The sequence below is a fragment of the Rattus rattus genome, chromosome 7 (genome assembly GCF_011064425.1).
Source record: "Rattus rattus isolate New Zealand chromosome 7, Rrattus_CSIRO_v1, whole genome shotgun sequence".
Taxonomy (NCBI): Eukaryota; Metazoa; Chordata; class Mammalia; order Rodentia; family Muridae; genus Rattus; species Rattus rattus.
In genome coordinates, this window is record NC_046160.1 from 600,012 (window position 1) to 620,827 (window position 20,816).

Sequence of the window (20,816 nt, forward strand, 5' to 3'; positions counted from 1 at the left end):
CCATGATCTGTTCATTGATGAGAGTGGGGTGTTGAAATCTCCTACTATTATTGTGTGAGGTGTAATGTGTGTTTTGAGCTTTAGTAAGGTTTCTTTTACGTATGTAGGTGCCCTTGTATTTGGGGCATAGATATTTAGGATTGAGAGTTCATCTTGGTGTATTTTTCCTTTAATGAATATGAAGTGTCCTTCCTTATCTTTTTTGATGACTTTTAGTTGAAAATTGATTTTATCTGATATTAGAATGGCTACTCCAGCTTGCTTCTTCTGACCATTTGCTTGGAAAGTTGTTTCCCAGCCTTTCATTCTGAGGTAGTGTCTGTCTTTGTCTCTGAGGTGTTTCCTGTAGGCAGCAGAATGCAGGGTCCTCGTTATGTATCCAGTTTGTTAATCTATGTCTTTTTTATTGGGGGAGTTGAGGCCATTGATGTTGAGAGATATTATGAATAGTGATTATTGCTTCTCCGGTTGTATTCATATTTGGATGGAGGTTTTGTTTGTGTGCTTTCATTCTCTTTATTTTGTTGCCAAGACGATTAGTTTCTTGCCTCTTCTAGGGTATAGCTTGCCTCCTTATGTTGGGCTTTACCATTTATTATCCTTTGTAGTGCTGGATTTGTAGAAAGATATTGTGTAAATTTGGTTTTGTCATGGAATATCTTGGTTTCTCCATCTATGTTGATTGAGAGTTTTGCAGGATACAGTAACCTGGGCTGGCATTTGTGTTCTCTTAGGGTCTGTATGACATCAGTCCAGGATCTTCTGGCCTTCATAGTTTCTGGCGAAAAGTCTGGTGTGATTCTGATAGGTCTGCCTTTATATGTTACTTGACCTTTTTCCCTTACTGCTTTTAATATTCTTTCTTTATTTTGTGCGTTTGGTGTTTTGACTATTATGTGACGGGAGGTGTTTCTTTTCTGGTCCAATCTATTTGGAGTTCTGTAGGCTTCTTGTATGCCTATGGGTATCTCTTTTTTTAGGTTAGGGAAGTTTTCTTCTATGATTTTGTTGAAGATATTTACTGGTCCTTTGTGCTGGGAGTCTTCACTCTCTTCTATACCTATTATCCTTAGGTTTGAATCTTCTCATTGAGTCCTGGATTTCCTCTATGTTTTGGACCAGTAGCTTTTTCTGCTTTACATTATCTTTGACAGTTGAGTCAATGATTTCTATGGAATCTTCTGCTCCTGAGATTCTCTCTTCCATCTGTTGTATTCTGTTGGTGAAGCTTGTATCTACAGCTCCTTGTCTCTTCTTTTGGTTTTCTATATCCAGGGTTGTTTCCATGTGTTCTTTCTTGATTGCTTCTATTTCCATTTTTAATTCCTTCAACTGTTTGATTGTGTTTTCCTGGAATTCTTTCAGGGATTTTTGTGACTCCTCTCTATGGGCTTCTACTTGTTTATTTATGTTTTCCTGGAATTCTTTTAGGAATTTTTGCGATTCCTCTCTGTAGGCTTCTACTTGTTTATTTATGTTTTCCTGTGTTTCTCTAAGGGAGTTCTTCATGTCTTTCTTGAAGTCCTCCAACATCATGATCAAATATGATTTTGAAACTAGATCTTGCTTTTCTGGTGTGTTTGGATATTCCATGTTCGTTTTGATGGGAGAATTGGGCTCCGATGGTGCCATGTAGTCTTGGTTTCTGTTGCTTGGGTTCCTGCGCTTGCCTCTAGCCATCAGATTATCTCTAGTGTTACTTTGTTCTGCTATTTCTGCCAGTGGCTAGACTGTCTTATAAGCCTGTGTTTCAGGAGTGCTGTAGACCTGTTTTCCTGTTTTCTTTCAGCCAGTTATGGGGACAGAGTGTTCTGCTTTCGTGCGTGTAGTTTTTCCTCTCTACAGGTCTTCAGCTGTTCCTGTGAGCCTGTGTCTTGAGTTCACCAGGCAAGTCGTTTGTAGCAGAAAAGTTTGTCTTACCTGTGGTCCCCAGGCTCAAGTTTGCTCGCGGGGTGTTGCCTATGAGCTCTCCACGGCCTCAGCAACCAGGAAGATCTGCGCCGCCCTTTCCGGGAGGTTCCGTGCACCAGGGTTCCAGATAGCTTTTGTTTTCCTCTGGGATCAGTACTGTGTGCAGCGTGCAGTCTCTTCTGGTTTCCCAGGCGTGCCCGCCTCTCTGAAGGTTTAGCTCTCCCTCCCACGGGATTTGGGTGCAGAGAACTGTTTATCCGGTCGGTCCCTTCAGGTGCGGTGTCTCAGACGCAGTGAATCTGCTGCTCCTGGGCCCTCCTCTACGGGTACCCAGAGGCCGTATACAGTTTCCTCCTGGGCCAGGGATGTGGGCAGGGGTGGGCAGCGTTGGTGGTCTCCTCCGCTCTGCTGCCTCAGGAGTGCCTGCCCCACCAGGCGGCGAGAACTCCCCTCCAGGGGGCCTGGGAGCAGAGAGCTGCTGAAGGCAGGGATCCTCCGCTGGTCCGGGACTTGTCTTAAACAATGAATATCATCAACCCTGGACAATATTCATAGAAATTTCAAAAAAAAAAAAACAAAAAACACCCCACACTAACATTCTTGGAGCTCCTGTTTTCCTTAGATACATCTCTATAGATTCCAGGGGAGACTGTTAAGATCTTAAATACTTGGGTAAATGTATAATTTTTTTGAAAAGAGAAAAATTGTTATTCATTCATCTGCCATGTATACACATAATTCTTCCTTACAGACCATTGAACTTTTCATTGAATAGGTTCTCAGTGTGAGATCTCAGAAGCAAAGATTGGGTGTAAGAGCATGACTTTACCTAAGCAGTTTCATTAAGCTTCGTAATAATCAATCATTGACTTCTTTGGTTTGCATAGTAACTAAACCCATCTATCTTACTCCCATGACTGCATTGCTTTATTATCTCATATGTCTTTGCATGTGAAGTCCTTCTGATTCTCATTTTGACTTAGTGTTCAAAACAATATTTACAACTTCTTATCATTGCTTTTTAAGTACACGCACATAACCTCTATATCTTGTAATGAAATACTTCTCATTGTTATTCAAAAGCTAGCTCTGTGAGCACTTCCACTTTAACCTTGACTTATATAATACAGTCACCATTGAACTTTGTAAAAACATTAATATTTCTTTGAACCAGTATATTCTTGATATCTTGATAAATACACCACCTTTACGGCCTTATATCAAAGCAACTGCTTAGTAAGATTTTTGACCATTAAATGGTACATTCATTCTAACATGTGCAATTCCTTGATGGTATCATTCTTCTCTATCATTTCTAATAGTTGTATATTTTTTCTCTATCATAAATGTGAGATATTAATTTTCCTGAATGTGCAAAAATCAGTAAAACAGAGGACTATAGCCCTTTCTCAGGGTCTGCCTTAGGTTGTTGTTGGTGATATGTTAATAAATCTTTCAAATTTAAATTTATATTTACTTATTCTTTTCTAGTATCCTAGGTACTAAATATTTGCACTTTGCTTTTTGCTGCTGGTTCCACTTTCGTGGATCTTGTAGGTGTTTCACCATTTAGTATCCTGACTTCCTTAGACACCTCTCCTTTTTTTCTAATGATATATTACTTAAAACTTAATTATTACTCTGTTGATCAGAAAGGGAGAGGAAGGAACATATTGTAATGGTGAGAAAGAGAACATACCCATTCTGACAAGTCAGATACTTATGTACTACTTCTAAGAAAATTCTTGCTCTATGAAGAATGGCCTACTACAGGATGAGACATTCTTATTTTGGTGACTTTTTCCAATACAGCAAGGATTCCATAATGAATTCCTAATGTATTTCCAAAAAGCATTCCAATTATCCTGACACATATTTGAGGGCAATTTCATCCTCTTTTGTCACATCTTAACTTACTACTACTAATTTTTCCAACATTATATCAGAAGTATATGAAGAAGTTCTTAGCCCTCAAATTAAAAGTATTGATAACATCTTCACCCCTGGCCATCGATCCATTTCTAATGCACTTGACTTCTAGGCACTATACTGGTACAAAGATTATGGATCCATTTCCTTGGAAAACAGATAGAAAGAGACCCAACAATTTGTATGCAGTGAGTTGTTAGAAGTAATCAAAGAAAAAGCATCTGTCAAGGGTACAGAGTCAAGGCAGAAATGGTCACCTGAGAAGCAATGAAAAGAAAATATTAACTGAATTGTGGAGGTTCTTGTCTGAAGTGGTTCATGTCCTTTTGAATTGAGAAATAGATCAGACCTCAGAATCTATACCACAACTGTGTGCAGGGAAGAATAGCACCCTTGTTTGGGTCAGTCTCCCTCAAGTGTACTCTAATTCCATAATACATCACCAACAGCCAAATTCCTGAGCAGAAGGAGGAACAAGTATTACTATCCTGCAGAGCAGTACAGAGAGTCCATAAATTTCTGAAAAAGAAAGAATTTTAAAAATTGGTAGTCCTGTAAAATTCAGAAAAAAAACTGCTCAACAGAACTTTGATTTCACTCTAATCATGGGATATGGCATAGAAGCTGGGTGCAGGATAAACTCATTCCAAGAGAGGGCTTAATATAAACAATGCTCCTGTGAAATTTGGGGCTCTAGCTTAAGAAAGATTGAGAACCAAGTTTTTCCCATTACAACAAAAGTGCATCAGAGCTATGATAACCAAGAGTGAATTTATGGCTACAAAATGTTTATTAACTTCATGGGTAAACCAGACACTTCATCAGTGAAAATGGTAAGACAAGTTAAGGGAATGTCAGTAAATTCACTTCATTTATAGTGCGAGAGACAATGTAATAAGTTTATGAAGTTTTTGTTTTAGTATTATAATATGTTCTGCAGAATAAAATACTGCATCTTGAGTTTGAGCATATGATAGTAAAAATGATAAACCACTATAAACAATGAATGTAGTAGAAAACTTTAGACTAGAGATTTGAGTTTTAATAGGTCATGGAAGGAAATATTGTTGGGTGAAAAGGGAATATTGATTTATTGGGTGTAGATACATATGTGGCCTCACATAATGAGTAGTGCTTGGGTACAGATTCGTTGGTTTGAAGAATTATTTGAAAGGTACTTGAAATAAAAGATCTTATATCAATGGTGGTCTTTCACCACAAATCTTTGACAAATATTTCCACTTATGAATTGAAGTAAATTTGAAAAGAATGTTTACAATTTTTTGTGATTACACAACAGTAATTTCAGGACTATTTTCCTTGGGAGTATGGATGATAATTACTAAAACTCCAAAGCTAATTATGTGGTTATTCTACTGGGACTATGGTTATGGATGAGAAGATTTTTCCATTAACAGGCTCCATTTGTAGGCAATGCAATTCTACTGTCCCTTAAACCTTTCCTCTCCTGTTTTCCACTCTCATGGGATCAGTGAGAAGCAGTAATTCAACTAAGATATCCCTTTGAAGAAGTTCTTTTAAAAAGAGTTTATTCGAACAGAAAATAATTTCTTAAAGGATTAATGGAACTACCTGTAAACTAGAGATGCCAAACATACAGGGAGGGATGCTTTATTATCATGGTTTCCAAGAGAACTGAGACTCATGACTAGGAATATTATATTTAATCACAAATATCACTGTGAATGGTGAGCATCTGACCCCCACACTTAGGATGCTGTTCTAATAACTGTGAAATGTGTAGGGAGATGTGAGGCTTACAATATACATGCATTTTCTATATACAGATGGAAGGCAGTATTTCAAACATCTTACATCAAAGCAATGGCAGCTGTGGCATCTAACAGTAGCATGTTTAGGAAAACAAAACAGCAAAATTTCCTAAATATAATGTCACAGATTCAAATGGTAGTGTCCTTGAGTGGGCTATGAAGGACGTTTTTGTCTTTGCTTGTTCCTGCTCACATATGAAGGGAAGATAAATACACTGAAGTCAACTTTTTAACACAATGTAAATGGACGAATGCAAGAGAACACAAAATGAAGTTGGTCAAGAGAAGGCATTCTTGCCACGTATTTCCCATCTTCATGGAAATATTACATACTCATACGTTTTAGAAAATAAAATAAAAATACTAAGATTACATTCAGGAAACAGTTGCATTATGACCATGGGTGAGGTTGGTGATATTACAATATCCTTAGCTACCACACTTGGAATAGATAAAGATATATTATGCTTCTGATGGAGAAAATACAATTTTCACAATAATTACTAATCTCTGTTGATAGCATAGTATTTAATGTTAAACATCCACAGTAAAATATAATTAAATGTAGAAATGCTAAGTTATTTGTTTGCAAGGCACCTTCAAAAAACACTGGTCCAATTTTAATTCTCTTGTTTATTAAAAGTGTTGATTTTGTACAAAATATTTCAATTTTTAATATTTCATTTTCTAATTACTTTGAGGTTTAGTTGATCTGGATATTTAGTGAGCTTTACATTACCATTATGACATTTTGAGGCACTAAATAATGTAAGAAAACTTTCTTCCATGAAGTGATTCAAATATTTTTTAAAGTTCAAAGTAAGCCATAATCTTCACAAGTGGATTTTAAAAGATCCTTTATTTATTATTTAGTAATTGTGTGTATGTTTGTATAAGTGTATGTGCCCATTATGTACCTCTTATCGTAGGATTTCTACTGCTGGGAAGAAATACCAAAATCAAACCACATGTTGGTAAGAAAGGAATTTATTTGTCTTACACTTCCAGATCACAGTCCATCAACGGACAAAGTCAGTACCAGAACTAAATAATGCTGGACCTTAGAGTCAAGAGCTGATGCAGAGGGCATGGAGGAATTCTGCTTACTGGCCTGTTTGTCTTAGCTTGCTCAGCCTGCCTTCTTATAGAACTCAGGACTGACTGCCAGCTCAGGGATGGCACCACCCATAATGAGCTGGTTCCTCTCTCATTGGTCACTAATGGAGAAAATGTCCAACAGCTGGATCTCATGAAGGCATTTCTTCTACTGTGACTTCTTCCTCTAGGATGACTCTAGTTTATGTCACATTGGCACCCAAACGAAACCAATACTCTTCTGTATGTTTGCAGATGTCAGAAGATTGTAGTGTGTTCTTTATGACTCTCTGCCCATTGCTTTTGAGATCCTGTCTTTCACCAAACCTCGGACTAATATTTTCTTGACTAAGTTGGAAGCACTGAAGTTTTGTTTCCTTTGACCCTGCACTACAGGCATATGCCAAATGCCTAGCTCTTTATATAACTTGAGAATCTAAACTCCAGTCTTAATATTTATATAGGAAGTGATCCAAACTGGTAAGGCATCTCTCTAACTCCATCAGCATAAACTTTAATCTTTCTTTTCCAGTTCACCACATCTAAAAACAAATAGCAACAATGGGAACTCATCAGAGTTAGTATTGGCTGCTTTTGAAAAGAGTTTTTCTTTCATAATAAAATTGTTGACATTATCATGCTCATCTGTAATTTCTATGAGAAAATGTTGCAAATCCTGGGACCCTAATATAATTTGCAGGTTACCCAATTAATGTAGCAAAGCAAAATATGATGTGATTTTAAAGCAAAATATGATATAATTAGATATGTTAAAATCCTGGATGGTGACATTGCAGCCTTTATTTGTCTTCTCAACAGAGCACTAATGATTAGAATTGGTTTATGGCTTACTTATATTTCAGGAAGGTATTAAATTATTGTATGAAAAATTATCAAATGTCAAAGATATGAATGCTGGATACAGGTGGGTGACTAATTCTCAAGCAGTGATCCCAGTTCATTTCATTTCCACTATAGTACAAATAAACTAATTTTGTTCTATTAACACATCTAAGACATGCTTCTGTATCCAAAATGTGACACTGAAGCTATATATGCTGATAAATCGAAAATAACTCATGGCTTTGTTACTGATGCTTTATGAAATTCAGAATATATAATGATATAGTAAACATTTCCCCTTTATAAGCATTGCACATCTAGTTCTCTATTTTACATTGTAGCTATAGACGTCTTTGAAATTTAAGTTTGAATTTGAACTTCATGAAAATGAGTGGCTTTTTAATAATCTCCTTTCCTCCCCAAAATGATGGGTTTATTTTACTCTGATATAAATCCAAGATTTCACTAGAGCACAGAGATTTATATAACAAAAGGTCATGAAAACATCCAGTGGGACATGCTGGACATGATATAGAAACTGGGAATACAGATCATTTTCTTTAATGTTGCTGAGGAATTTAAGTTAACCCTTTAGGACTCTTCTGAAATGTGGCACAAACATGACAATTTCCAGTCATGCCTTAAAGACCTTCCTGAGGATAAGGTGCTAGTCTTTAGACTTGATGTGGGAAGGATTGTAATTTTTTGGAATAAGAAGAACTTTATACTTTTGAAATTTCACAGAATTAAGTCCAAAACATGGTGTGTTCAATTCTCCTCACTTACAGAGACAAATTATGTCAAAACCAAACTAAGCTTCTAGTTCAAATCTCAACCAAACCGTGTGACCTGCTACACTGAAAGACTTTGAATCTATTAAGTCTGACAGGGTCAATTTGGTTCATTGTTAGAGAACATTCATACAACCCAGTCCAATTAAACTCGCATAATTTACTTTGGCAAATAGAGAAGTTCTACAATTCAGCTGATACTTAGCAGCGAAACTAAAATGAGTATGGATGCTATGAGCTCTCTATGCAGGGGCTATGTTATAAGCTCTCCGTGCTGCTGGAAGTCTTTAGGCATATACTCCATCTCTTGGTTGCTTGATGCTATATCCCTGTATCAGTATAAACATGAACCACAGTAGAAATTTCCACAACACTACAGGAGATGATTCTCAAATCTGTTTTAACGATGATATACCTTTTAAAGATGTCCTTTGGTGTTTTCTAGTATCACAGTAAGTGAATTTTTCTGCTTTATTCCTACCTGAGACAAGGCTGGTATTGCTCCACCAACTTCTGGAACCAACACTGTGTCTATTCTCCGTGAATGTAGTCGTAAATTATTATTTTTTGTTCTGATTATTTTTTATTGTTTTTTTTAAATTACATATTCCCTTTCCTGCTTTCCCGGATATAAACCCCCTATCCAACCTCCTTGCCTTCTTTTATAAGCGTATTCGCCTCCTAATTTACCCACCTCTTTCTACCCCTCCTCCTGACATTCCCCTACACTAGGGGTCCAACCTTGGCAGGGACAAGGGCTTCTCCTTCCATTGGTGCCCAACAAGGCTATCCTCTGCTACAAATGCAGTTGAAGCCATGGGTAGATCCGATCCATGTATAGTCTTTGGGTAGTGGTTTAGTCCCTGGGACCTCTGGTTGGTTGGCATTGCTGTACATATGGGGTCTCGAGCTCCTTCAAGCTCTTTCAGTCCTTTCTCTGATTCCTTTAACGGGGGTCCAATTCTCAGTTCAGTGGTTTGCTGCTGGCATTCGCCTCTGAATTTGGCATGCTCTGGCTGTGTCTCTCAGGTGACATCTATATTTGGTTCCTGTTAGCATGCACTTAGCTTCATGTCTAGTTTTGGTGGAGATATACACATACATATACATATTTACATATATACATATACACACACACACACACACACACACACACACACACACACACACACACACATATATATATATATATGGCACATGTGGAGCAGGCTCTGAGTTGCCATTCCTTCAGTCTCTGCTCCAAACTTTGCCTCCATTTCACTTCCTATGTATATTTTTGTTCCCACGTTCAAGAAGGAGTGAAGCATCCCCATTTTGGTCATCATTCTTGAACTCCAAGTGGTCTGTGGATTGTATCTTGGGCAATTCGAGGTTTTGGGCTAATATCCACTTATTAGTGAATGCATACCATATGTGTTTTTCTGTTATTATGTTACCTTACTCAGGATAATACTTTCTAGTTCAATACATTTGCCTATGAATTTCATGAAAAATTTTTAAATAACTTAGTAGTACTCCATTGTGAAGATGTACCACATTTTCTGTATCCATTATTCTGTTGAAGGCCGTCTGGGTTCTTTCCAGCTTTTGGCTATTATAAATAAGGCTGCTATGAACATAGTAGAGCATGTGTATGTTGAAGCATCTTTGGGTATATGTCCAGGAGAGGTATAGCAGGGTCCTCAGGTAGTGCAATGTCCAATTTTCGGTGGAGCCTCCAGACTGAGTTTCAGAATGGTTGTACCAGTTTGCAATCCCACCCAAAATAGAGGAGTGTTTCTCTTTTTTCACATCCTTGCCAGCATCTGTTGTCACCTGAGTTTTTGATCTTAGCCATTCTGACTGGTGTGATGAGTTTTAACCTCAGGTTTCTTTTGATTTGCATTTCCCTGATAACAATGGATTTTGAGCATTTCTTTAGATACTTCTTAGCCACTCAATATTTCTTAACTGGAAATTCTTTGTTTAGCTGTGTACCCCATTTTTAAATAGGGTTATTTGGCTGTCTGGAGTTTAGCTTCTTGAGTTCTTTGTATATTTTGGATATTAGCCCTATATCATATGTAGGATTGGTAAAGATCATTTTCCAATCTGTTTAGTCTTAATGACTGTGCCCTTTGCCTTATAGAATCTTTGCAGTTTTATGAAGTCCCATTTGTCAATTCTTGATCTTAGAGCAAAAACCATTGGTGTTTTGTTCAGGAAATTTTCTCCAGTGCCCATGTGATTGAGACTCTTCCCTATCATTTCCTCTATTAGTTTGAGTGTATCTGGTTTGATGTGGAGGTCCTTGATCCTCTTGGGCTTAAGCTTTGTACAGGGTGAAAAAATAATGGATCGATTTGCATTCTTCTACATGCTGACCTCCAGTTGAATGGTCACCATTTGTTGAAAAAGCTATCTTTTTTCCTTTGGATAGTTTTAGCTCCTTTGTCAAAAATCAAGTGACTATAGATGTGTGGATTCATTTCTCAGTTTCATTCTATTCCACTTATCTACCTGCCTGTCTCTGTACCAATACCATATAGATTTTTATAACCACTATTGTTCTGTAATACTGCTTAAGGTCAGGGATGTTGATTCCCCCAGAAGTTCTTTTATTGTTGAGTATAGTTTTCGCTATCCTGCTTTTTTTTAATCGTTGTTGTTATACCAAATGAATTTTCAAATTGCTTTTCTAACTCTATGAATAATTGAGTTGGAATTTTGATGGGGACTGCATTGAATCTTTAGATTTCTTTTGGTAAAATGGCCACTTTTACTGTATTAATCCTGACAATACATGAGCATGGGAGGTCTTTCCATCTTCATAGATCTTCAATTTCTTTCTTCAGAGACTTGAAACTCTATTCATACAGTTCTTTCACTTGCTTGGTAAGAGTCACACTGAGGTATTTTATATTATTTGGGACTATTTTGAAGGGTGTAATTTCCCTAATTTCTATCTCAGCCTGTTTATCCTTTGAATAGAGGAAGGCTACTGATTTGTGTGAGTTAATTTTATACCCAGCCATTTTCCTGAAGTTGTTTATCAGGCTTACTAGTTCTCTTCTGGAACTTTTGGGTTCACTTAAGTATACTAGCATATCATCTGCAAATAGTGACATTTTGACTTCTTCCTTTCCAATTTGTATCCCTTTTACCTCCTTTCATTGTCTGATTGCTCTGGCTAGGACTTCGAGTACTATATTGAATAAGTAGGGAGAGAGTGGCAGCCTTGTCTAGTCCCTGATTTTAGTGGGATTGCTACAAGTTTCTCTCCATTTAGTTTAGTGTTAGCTACTGGTTTGCTATATATTGCTTTTACTATGTTTAGGTATGGGCCTTGAGTTCCTGAACTTTCCAGGACTTTTATCATGAAAGGGTGTTGACTTTTGTCAAATGCTTTTTCAGTATCTAATGAAATGATCATGTTTTTTTTTCTTTGAGTTTGTTTATATAGTAGGTTATGTTGATCGATTTTTGTATAATGAACCATCCCTGTATTCCTGGGATAAACCTACTTGATCATGATGGATGATTTTTCTTTTGATGTGTTCTTCGATTCAGTTTGTGAGAATTTATTGAGTATTTTTGTGCCGATATTTATTAGGGAAATTTGTCTGAAGTTCTCTTTTTTTATTGAGGTTTTGTGATTTAGTTATAAGGGTAATTGTGGCTTCATAGAAGGAATTGGGTACTGGTCTGTCTGTTTCTATTTTGTGGAATAGTTAGAGTAGTATTGGTTTGATGTGTTCTATGAAGGTCTGATAGAATTCTTCACTAAACCCATCTGGTCCTGGGCTCTTTTGGTTGGGATATTTTTAATACCTGCTTCTATTTTTTTAGGAGTTATTGTGTTGTTTAGATGGTTTATCTGTTCCTCATTTAAGTTGGGTACCTCATATTTGTCTAGAAAATTTTCCATTTCCTACAGATTTTCCAGTTTTGTTAAATGTAGGCTTTTGTAGGAGGATTTGATGATTTTTTTTGAATTTCCTCAGATTATTTTTTTAAGAATGGAATGTTCTATAAATATCTTTTAAGTCCATCTGGTTTATAAATTATGTTAGTTTCTCAATGTCTCTGTTTAATTTCTGTCTTGATGATTTCTCCATTAATGAGAGTGGGGTTTTGAAATCTCCACCGTTATTGTGTGAGGGGCAATATGTAATTTGAGCTTTAGCAAGGTTTATTTTTATGAATATAGGTGCCCTCTTATTTGGAGCATAGATATTTAGGATTGAGAGTTCATCTTGGTAGATTTTTCCTTTGATGAATATGAATTATCCTTCCTTATCTATTTTGATGACTTTACGTTGAAAATCAATCAATTTTATTTGATTTTAGAATGGCTACTCCAGCTTGTTTCTTGGGATCATTTGCTTGGAAAGTTGTTTTCCTGCCTTTTATTCTGAGGTAGTGTCTGTCTTTGTCACTGAGTTACATTTCCTGTATCAAGCAAAATGCTGGTTCCTGTTTACATATCCAGACAGATAGTCTCTGCTTTTTTATTGGGTCATTGAGTCTTTTGATGTTAAGAGCTATTAAGGAATAGTGATTGTTGCTTCCTGGTTTTTTTTTTTTTTTTTGTTTTTTTTTTTTTTTTTTAGGGAGAAAATTATGTTGTATGGTTATCTTCTTTTGGGTTTGTTAAAAGATTACTTGCTTGCTTTTTGTTTGGTGTAGATTCCTTCCTTGTGATGGAGTTTTCCATCTATTATCCTTTGTAGGGCTGGATTTGTAGAAAGATATTGTGCAAATTTGGTTTCTTCTTGGAATCTCTTGGTTTCTCCATCTATGATGATTGATAGTTATGCTGCATATACTAGCCTGGGCTGACATTTGTGTTCTCTTAGGGTCTCTATGACATCTGCCCAGGATCTTCTAGTTTTCATAGACTCTGGTGAAAGTCTGGTGAAATTCTTATAGGTCTGCCTGTATATGTTACTTGATCTTTTGCCCTTACTACTTTTAATAGTCCTTCCTTGTTTTGTGCTTTTTTTGTTTGTTTGTTTTGCTGTATTGACTTTTATGTGACAGAAGGAATTTCTTTTCTAGTCCAATCTATTTGGAGTTCTATATGCTTCTTGTATGTTTATGGACATCTCTTTCTTTAGGTTAGAGAAGTTTTCTTCTATTATTTTGTTGAAGATATTTACTGGCCCTTTAAGTTGGGTGTCTTTACTCTCTTCAATATCTATTATCCTTAGGTTTGGTCTTCTCATTGTGTCCTGAATTTCCTGGATGTTTTGGGCTAGGAACTTTTCGCATTTTACATTATCTTTAACTGTTGTGTCAATGTTTTCTTTGGTATCTTCTGCTACTGAGATTCTCTCTTCTATCTCTTGTATTCTCCTGATGATACTTACATTTATGTCTCTTTATCTCTTCCCTAGGTTTTCTCTCTCCAGCATTGTCTTTCTTTGTGGTTTCTTCATTGTTTCTATTTCTATTTTTCAATCCTGGATTTTTTTTTCAATTTCTTCACCTTTTTGGTTGTTTTTTCTTGTAATTCTTTAAGGGAATTTTGTGTTTCCTCTTTAAGGACTTCTACTTCTTTACTTGTATTGTCCTGTATTTCTTTAAGGGAATTATTTATGTCCTTCTTAATGTCCTCCATCATCATCATAAAATGTGATTTTATATCTAAATCTTGCTTTTCTTGTGTGTTTGGATAACCCATATCTGCTTGTGTGGGAAAGCTGGACTCTGATGATGCCTAGTAGTCTTTGTTTCTGTTGCTTAGGTTTCCTGTGCTTGCCTCTCGCGATCAGGATATCTCTGGTGTTAGCTTGTCTTGCTGTCTCTCACAGTGGCTAGATTCTCCGGCAGGCTGGTGTTTCAGCACTCCTGCAGACCTGTTTTCTTTCAGCCAGATCTGGGAGCAGAGAGCTTTACTCTCAGGTGTGTAGGTGCTCTTGGTGACTGGCATTCAGCTCTTGGCATAGGCAGAAACCTGAAGGGTCCTGTTCCCAATTCTCTTAGGCTCCAGTGCCCAAGGGACACAGATGGCACTAATTGATTTCCTCTTGGGTTGGGAATGTGGGCAGAGTAGTCTCTCTGCACCTAGATTTTGGCCATCTCACCCTCCTGCTCCTTCACAGTGTGTTTGGTCCTCTCTAACCCCTTCTCATGCTGAATGCTTTCATCTCCTCCCTGGTGTTTCTTGCGCTGGAAGTCTAAAAGACCTTACTCTTTTCCCTTCCCTAGCTATTGCCTCTTGGTTCTTTAAAGACAAACAAACAAACAACTGGTGACAGGGACACATGCGAATTCTCATGTAAGCACAAATCAAACCTCCAACACTTGAACTCTGCTGTTCTGGAAAAATAAGAAGACATTTACCTCTCAGGAACTTTACTCAGAGTCTGATTCCTTGAACACTTGGTATACTATGGATATAGTGCTTATGTAGTTAAGTCACTAGACAAACTAAGAAAAGTAGGAGTTGTGAAATAAGACAATTACTAAAAGAACCACTTTTAGGCTTGATTAAAGTAAAACATATCCATTTTACTGTTTTATAATTAGTAAATAATGAAACAAAGAAATGTCATTGCTGAATTGTGAAAATAGATGCAGGTTTTGGAAAGGCAGGAATAACCAATTATACATGCATAATTCCTAAGGTATAAATGGTGAGTTAGAGCTTCATCCTTGCTATACCAATAATAATCTGTAGCCAAGAATGATCACTCTTTTCTACTGTCGTCTGTTTCATTAATTCATCTTGTAAATTTAGGTGAAATGTTGGGCCCTACAGCATCCCTCTGGTTTTTGATTCCCATTTCTCTACCAAAATTCCATGTTGGCTTGCTCACTATTATTTGCACGTTCTGCATGAATTTTTTCACTGTATTTAAATTATCTTCTCTGATACTTTTTCTACTTAATCTAACACCTGGCTCACTTGGATGTTGTTTCTTTTATCCACATTTTAGTTTTTCATTGTGAGCTTCAATTTTTCAAGTTGTCTATTGAGTAATTATTTATTAAAGTTCTTCTATTGTAAATTTTTTTGTTATAGAACTCAGTAGCTACTTTTTAGATCAGTTTGTTTCATTTTATAATATAGCCTGACTTATCAAAAGAATTAATTAAATACATTTAATATATCTCTGAAAAAACAATAACATGCAAAAAATTGAGCTGCATCTAAACTGTAAACTGCTTCTTTAGGCTTGAGAGTAAGAGAGCTAGCCCAACCCTTCACCAACTGCAGCACTTTGTAGAGCAGGTCCCAAGTTTCACCCAAGAAGTGAAGTAGTTTTGGCCCTGTTTGTGAGGTTTGTGGGTGAGCTGGCCATGAGGATGTAAGCACAAGGGAGCTGTCCCTGCCACTGGTCTGCTTTGCTAGTGTGTGTGAGGGAGACTCGCCTTTAATCTCCTCATCCTTTGCTACCTGACATAGGAGGGAGAACTGGTTCCCATAGCATCTCTGGGACTTGGGAGATTAGGCCCTGCACCCTGCCTGGGCAGCTGGAACTGGTGGCAAAGTCACAGGTGAGCTGGCCCCAAGAGCATGAAAACAGGAGAGCTGAACCTGAGCCTTGCCAGCTACAGCATTGGATGAGCAACTGGTACAGTGCTGGAGAACTTGTGCTGATGGTACAGGTATATAATATTATTCAATAATTTCTCATAGGACCTGTAAGCACTCTGTTGTAGTGGCAATAAAGCTATTACTGATGAGACATAATCTTTTCAACTGATTTGATTTTTGTTATTGTTTTTTAATTTTTTCTTTGGGCAGGGTTTCTCTGTGTAGCCCTGGCTGTCCTGGAACTCTATGGACTAGGCTATACTTGAACACAGATATTTTTCTGCCTCTTCCTTTTGAGAACAGAGGTTAAAGGCAGGTGTCACCACTACCTCATACAGTTGAATTGGTCTTTTGAAATGGAACGCTGTCCTGGCAGCTGTGAAAAGGATATAGTACCTAAGATTTTTAACAAAGCAGCAAATGTAAGATGAAGGAACCATTTAAGATTGTATGGCTTAGATGAGACTGGCCTTTCTTGATGCTTCTGAGAGGTAGCACAGGACAATGTTCATCTTAAGACTTCAAATTTCTGCCCTACTACTTGATATTTACTTGGATATTCACTTTTATCATCCATACAATGTCCTAACCAAATATGCCATTAATAGAGTTGTACTAATAAAAAAGCATAGATTACATTGAAATAGATTTGGGCACTTTTCATTGTATTAAATTGCTTCCATTTAAGCACTATAGAAATAATAAGAAACAGTTGAGTAAATATTTTCAGCAAATGCATGTATAATCATGGGATCTGTATTAATTCATCACAAAGATATTAAGATCAAAGGTTTCTAATTGGACTTATGTCCTGGAGGTATTCTGGTATGTTAGAAAGGAGTGGTACAAATGAAGAATTCTTTGCATGAACAATTTTTTCTCCTCTTGTGTAAAACTATGAGCCTTTGGTACTGAGTTACACTCAAGGACTTAGCTGATGAAAGACAAGTAATATTTATCACTATTTAAAAAGTGATGTAAATACTATTTTTATATATCTCAATTCCCTGCCTTTCTCCAAGTGTTACTGGCAGTCACTTCCCACTTTGTGGGGAATAAAACCAAGTTAAACTAAGATATGTTCTTCAATCAGGTTCTTCATGTCACAAAATTATATCTACTTAATTAAATTGTAGATTTTAGCTAACTTTAGTGTTTGTGTACAATATCTTTTCAATAAAAAATTATTTTCAAATACTATATATTGCTGTTTTTTGCTTGTCTAGTGATATGAGCTATATCAATAAGATATTAAGAATTGTCACACATTTTACTTGTCAGTAATCTGGTATTGTGAAGTAGCCTCTGCAGAATTTTCAAATGTGTTCATGAGTACAAGTCAATAGTGTTATATGAATGCAGTCAAATGTCTCCCAGTTTTGTTTTTTAAACAGTTCAACGTAGAGTTTTAGTGTCAGATAGTTAATAAAACTTTGTCACCTACCATGTAATTGATAATTAATTATCTCTACTTGCATCTGAGGATCATTTAAGATCACAATCATAATTATAGATTTACTTAAATCTTCATTTTTAATATCAGAATAGGATAAATAATAATTTTGAACTTACTTGAGCAAATCATATTATAATTTGTGACAAACAGTATGAAACAGTATCAATTGCCCAAGTTGAAGTGGATGTAAGGACAGATGGAATATCAGAGGGTACACTTTGTCGGTCAAGAAACACAACTCATAGGGATTTTGTTAATAAATATGCATGACAGAGACTCACAATTACCAAAATTTACTCCTCTTGCTCACAGGAGTAGCTTCTGTGAAATTTTGAAATTACTTAATGTTTTAAAAGTTGAGACACAAAAAAAGAGAGTGAATTCTAAGTGTTTCTAAGAACATTAAATTTTTTTAACAAGAATGAATGCTTCAAACATTACACATAATATGTATTACATATTCAAATATATATGCACATGTTTATGTATCTGTTCCTTTGGCTTTAATGAAGGATAGGTTTAATTGACATGAAAACTGCTCAAATTCCTTCCTATTTCCCTACTTTATCTTTTCTGAGCACTGGTGTCCAAATAAAACAGATCTCTGAAGTCAAATCAGATTTAAAAGTTATTACTACATCTAATAATGAATCATGGCTTCATAGCATACTATTTGATGACTATAGAATAGTTATTGGTTCCTTTGCCAAGTGTCCATTTCTTTATGATTGTATTAGGATAGCAATATATGTTTATATGATACTAAATAATAATTGCATGAAAAATCCATCTGACATTATTTGCAAAACATAGGTAACTTAATACTTAGCAGTTGTCCTTAAGATAGGAACTATAACTTTAAAAAAAAATCACCTCATTGTCTAAATATTCTTGTTTTTTCTCTTTCCCTCCTTCCCTCCTTCCCTTTCTTCCTCCCTCCCTCCTTCCCTCTATCCCTTCCTATCCCTCTCCCTCCCACTTCATTTGCCCATCCCCTTCTTCCTGGATATCATGGGTATGTATATGCTAGTTACACATTCTGTCACTGAGCAATACAATTTTGGGATTACAAAAAAGGATTTGGAAACTTTTTATCTATGTGGGTATTTTTTTGTTTGTTTGTTTTGTTTTGTTTTTTTTTTTTGTTTTTCAGAAGGATAATAGATTCATGGATATCAATAAACCTTTTCTTCTTGTGTAAAGGTAAGTTATTTTAAAGAGCAATTTAATCACAGAAATTATTCCACTTCTGCCTTATTCAGAAGGTGTGTATTACACAGATTCAAGAGACATTCTCATTTATCAATTATCTGTTTATTTTTGTGATGCTGAACCCAGTGATTTGTTATGTAAGGTCACAATTCTACAACTAAGTCATATGTCTAGCCTTCCAACTTATTTTTTGGAGGAAAAGCTACATCCAGATTTTCCTAATCTCTAACCACCTCTATCATATATCACTTTATACTCATGTAAGGAATACTCATACAAAATGACAGATGAGCAGCTACACTTTTAAGATTCTAATTGAAACTGTAAAATGTGTTTTTTCACAAATGTATCTGCTATTAAGATATTAAAATACCTAGCTTTCATTTTGTACTTACTGTGGAAACTTACATGGATTTATCTATTTCACACTCAAACCATCTTTGGCTGTCTCTGAAGCACAGGAGGCAGGTGATTTCTTCCATGGGATAAATTTCTCTGCCATCATCACTCACCTACCTCTGTTTTTGTAGTTCTGGAGGTTGATTTTACCGGGGAAGTGAGAAACTTGCCATCTGCTTAGTGTTCTTTTCCAAGAAATATCAGAAACATTTTCTGCCAATTTAGCTATCATTAATTTTCACTCATTGTCTGATTTTTAAAGTTTAAACACATAATGCTGCATAATTTGAGTAGTTCAGAATCCACTATTTTTGTATTGTCTATCAGCAACTTAAAAGCAGTAAGATTTTATTCATTTGACATTGATTTATATAGGACATGGGCATGTAAGTATGTCATTATTTAAAATCCATAGAAAATATATATAAAATTTATTCAATATAAAGTTATTATATTTATGAAAATTTGAACATGCACGCAACATTTTTCTATTCTAAGTAGAGATTACCATACTACTAAGTTAACATATGCTTTAATGTTCATTTACTTAGTTTTCTAATACAACCAGAACCATGTGCATGCCAGTTAATCATACTATTACAGAACTGTATACCAGCTCCACACCATTTAGTCTAATCATAATGATCTGTTACTAAATCTATTTTGGGTGACAACTACCCATACATTTGTATTCCTTTCATAAGAAATAAATGTAAGAGGAAAAAGGAGTGAATGTAAGAATTTAAGATCTGCCATCAATAGCCATGGTCTGCCCTATTACTTTTTATTCTCATTATTTTTCTCTGAAATGCACATGAAAATATTATGTTTTGTATGTGCTAGCACTTACTTATGGAACCAGGGTCTCTTGATATGGTTGGTGGGAATGAAAACTAGGCCAGTTTGGTGGGGTCTCAGTGAATTTAAAGCTGAGACAAATTTATTCTAAGTAATCAGATTTTATTCACTTAACAAAGAATCCAATGGTGATTGCTATGGTATAACTGCTGTTGTAAGCTATACACATTGAATTAAATTAATTTCTAACAATAATTATTTAGGCTTTATTGACTTCTACAGAACACAGAGAAAGGAACGCAGGTAGCCTGTGTGTTTCACCGCCTAAAGAAAATGCTTTGGTTTCTCATGAACCAAAAGGTACACAGTGCTCCAGAGGCCATGGAGTCAAATCACAAAAATCTATGACTTCTGACTCTCAAGTTATCTAGTCCAGGACAACTCTGTGACTCCCTGCAATTCCTGGCCAAGAAGTCATTATAATAGATACGCGTGATGAGATCTCTAGTTCCACACTACATGTAAGTATAAAATCTAATTGAATTATTGAGCTGCTACCATGGAATTAATTCATCTTTATTCTCCCAACTGTGAAATCCTAGATATATAGAGAATCAGATTTTGTTGTTGTTGTCGTTTTGGTTTGTATAAAAAATTGATTGTATTTATTCCATAACCTTTCTATAAGAGATATTATTTGATATTTAATATTAAACACAACATCCAGAATGTAGTAAATCTCAATAAATATTGAGATTCTGTTCTTCAAGTTTTTTTTAAAAAGCTATATGTTTAATAGAAGGCATCTCTAAAAATATATGCACCTGTTTGAAATTTTTATGTGCTTGTACATAAGGGAATAGAAAAATATTACACATGAAATAATGTGCCAATGAACTAGCCTACCACTACTCTTTTTCTCATATCAGGAGAACATTTTGCCCACTGTCTTGATAAATGAGTATTTGTCATACAGCTGAATATTTATACGTGATGAAAAACATCAGATTCAGCAGGGGTTGACTCTGTGAAATTGCTCTCCTGCTGCTCCATGTTCTTGTGAA